Source organism: Equus przewalskii, chromosome 16, assembly GCF_037783145.1.
Source record: "Equus przewalskii isolate Varuska chromosome 16, EquPr2, whole genome shotgun sequence".
Classification (NCBI taxonomy): Eukaryota; Metazoa; Chordata; class Mammalia; order Perissodactyla; family Equidae; genus Equus; species Equus przewalskii.
Genome location: NC_091846.1, coordinates 1189006 through 1192310, shown reverse-complemented (window position 1 = coordinate 1192310; position 3305 = coordinate 1189006).

Here is a 3305-nt window from a genome sequence, read left to right as displayed (position 1 = left end):
ACATATGGCTGAACTATATATGCAACTAGCCTGGAGAGTAACTGAGAGGACCAAAGCCCATAGGGTCCTTTGGCTTTTGTGAGCAGTCAGGACCATTTCCACCAAGACTAACCACCTTTGTGGCTGCCGTGCAACCCTCCTCAGACGGGGAGAACTTAGCTTCAAAGTCTTCAGGGATGGCCTGCTTACCCAACTCTGTTTGTTTTGGAGAAGGGTGGAAGTGAGAAGTTTGCGTTTGAGCCGACTGTAATTAATTCCTGCAGTAAGCCCAAACCACATGTTAGGTACCTCATCTTCTGTCTTCCGTTTTCATGCTTCACTTTAGCTACTTACCTGAGACGGGCAGACTGGTTGTGTCTCCACAGGGCAGAGGAGCCCTGAAGGGAAGACCCAAGGCCCGAGCTTTGTCGGCCACGTTCTTAGGCTCATTTGCAGTGTGATTTGGTAATAAGAGCAGATTCTGTTCAGTAGCAGTAACAGGAAAGACCACAGTGCCTTTTCTGTACATTAACCTTTTTGATCTTGAGTCCAACCACACACACACACACAGGGAAGCAGGGCTGCCATCATCATCCCCTCCTATGATGTAGGAAATAGACTTTTCTGAGCCTAGGAATTGAATGGCTTTTCTGCTTTCAGCACTGAGCTATGAAACTGTTAGGAATATAAGAAGAGCAGGCGACCTGGTCCCAGCTCTTCCCACAGGAGCTCTCCATCTAATTGGAGAGTCAGGATCATTATTCAGAAAGCACTTTCCCGGTGATCAACAGCCTGACACACGAGGTTACATACATGCTAAGTGGCTTGGAGGAGACCATAAGGGACAGTGCCCAGGGAGAGAGACTGCACGAGGACAGAGCAGCTGAAGCCTTCACTGAAGACCTGAACTGTGTTTTGAAGGCTGGGCAAGACTTTCATGAGTAGAGGAAGTGGGAGGGAACGCAGCCGGGTGCCTGATAGGACAGAAGACAGATGTCCCATTACACACCCTGCGTGAGATGGAGAGAGGACCAGATTGTCCAGACCAAATGCTGGGGAAGGAATCATGGCGAGACAGGACGTCCTTGGTTCTTAAGTCTGGGAACAGGTCTGAGCGTCTTATTCTCTCCCCATCTCACGGTGGACTGTGTGGGGACACGGCCTGGTGTGCGGCACTGTCCTGCCAGCACTGCGGAACCTGAATGTGAGATTTTCCATTTGCAGCCTCGTTGCAGTTAGGGACCTGAGTCTAGTTTCTATTCAGCTGATTGACACCCGTGGGTGGGCTCTGGAACCTAAGCGAGGTGTGGGCTCCGCCTGGCTGCTCTGGCAGGCACAGTTGTGGGGGGTGTCTGTTCGGCAGAGGGCCCAAGACTAACCAGTGGCTGGGAGAGAGTGACTACGTGGGCTCTAGGGCATCTGTTTACTGCAGCGGACTGCAACAGTGTGGTTCAGGTACGGAACCAGGAGAGAAGTTATGGTCTCAGGGCTGATGGAGGCAGAAAAGAGGTCAGATCCAGGCCACCACGGAAGCTTCCAAGTCGGAGGAGAGGCCGCAGCTTCCTCGGTGGCCCAGCTCTGAGGTGTGGCTTTAGGAGTCATTGCTGAACCTCGAGTGTGTTTCCTCACCTCTTACATCATGCTGCAAGCTGCTGAAAATCTTGTAATAAATCTCTTCCTGCTAAAACTAAGCTACAGTGGATTTGTTCTCTGCAGCTGAACCCTGCTGAGGCAGCCTAACCCTTGTCTTACACATGAGGAGCAGTAGTGAGTATTTTCAGCAACTGGGGACAAATAGAGTCATACACGAAGCCTGTTGCTCCCCTTGGAAAAGAGAGGCCAGTTTTACTACGAGAGCTTCTAACTGAATTCATTACAGGAGCCGAGGCCCACCAAGGCTCGGCCAGAACCCCAGCTCGCCAGGCGGCCTGTGGGGCATACAGCCAGGAGCTGCTGTGGCGTCTGCTCTGCAACTCTCCCGCTCTTGGGTTCTCAGAGCTGCCTTAGTGCCAGGATAATTCCATACTTCCCAGAAGGCAATCTCTTCGGAGAGAGGGAAAATGAATCTCCAACTGATAATTAATCATATCTTTTGCATCTAATTTAATCACCGAAGAAGTAAAGTTCTCCCCTCTTTCATGACCGAAGCATAGGTTGCTCTGTCTGGGTTTCTGTGGGGTGTAGACAGAAGGCGGATGTCTGGTGTCCTTCCTCCATGGGACCCAGCAAATGAGCCTCCAGCCCCGTGAAGAAGAGAAGAGAAGAGAACCCCAGGGCAGGCAAGTTTGTCCTCTCTTGTCCCCACTGGCCTTGGGCATGTGCATGCCGTTTTCCCACACACGCCCTGGCCCATGGTATTACTAAACGTGTGAGCAATGGGTCTGACGAGGAAACCACGCCACTCAACAGTCCGCAGTGTGGGGAGCACGATCGCGTCTTCGAGCGTTTGCTGGGCGGCTCCACGATGGCTCTCCCTTTCTGCACAGTGGGTCTCAGCTTTTGCAGAACTCGCAACACGTTCAGCTCTCCTTGCCACAGACACTGCCCTAGTGGCGACCTCATTAGCTCTCCTGGCCTGGACTATTGCCATGGTCCCTCACTCTCTCCGGCCTCCTGGCTGGCCCTGTGTCAAGCACAGGGTTAATCACGCCACTCCCCTGCTGACGGTCTTCAGAGCCTCGGCGCCGCCTGCGAGGTGCTCCTCCATACGACCCCAGCCTGTCATCTCCATCTTCCCTCCACTATGCCCTCCACCCGTGTGAACACCTGTTCACCCTACTTGGGCTGCTAACATGCCTTGCTGACGCGCCTGCCCTCCGCCTGCCTACAGGAACGCTCCCCACAGTCACATCTTCAAGACCCAACTCAAATATTCCCGCTTTTCCAAAGCCTCGAGACCTCCCCAGACAGACTCCATTTTCTCCTCCCTCTGCTCCATAGCACCTTGTTCCTACCTCCGTTATAATGGATTTTTGCTGCTTTGAAGAGCTGTCCCCTGTGAGGGGTCTCCGCGCTCAGGCTGTAAGCTCGTGGAGTCAGGGCGCTTGTCTGCCTTCGGGTCTCTTGCAAAGTGCCTCCCAAGAAATAAGGGTGTTGATAGAAGTGAGCGGCAAAAGAGAGAAACCACAACAAGCCAAAGCAAACTGAAACAGAAAACTCTAGTCAGCAGTCAGGAGCAAGGAGAGAAAGTTGGGGGCAACTTTCATCTTAATTTTTTAAAACTAATTTTTTGTCCTGTTTTTGTTTGTTTGTTTGTTTTTCAAACAGTGGCATTCCATAATCGAAAAATCTACCTCACCTCACCAAATAGTGATTTCTTAGTTTTA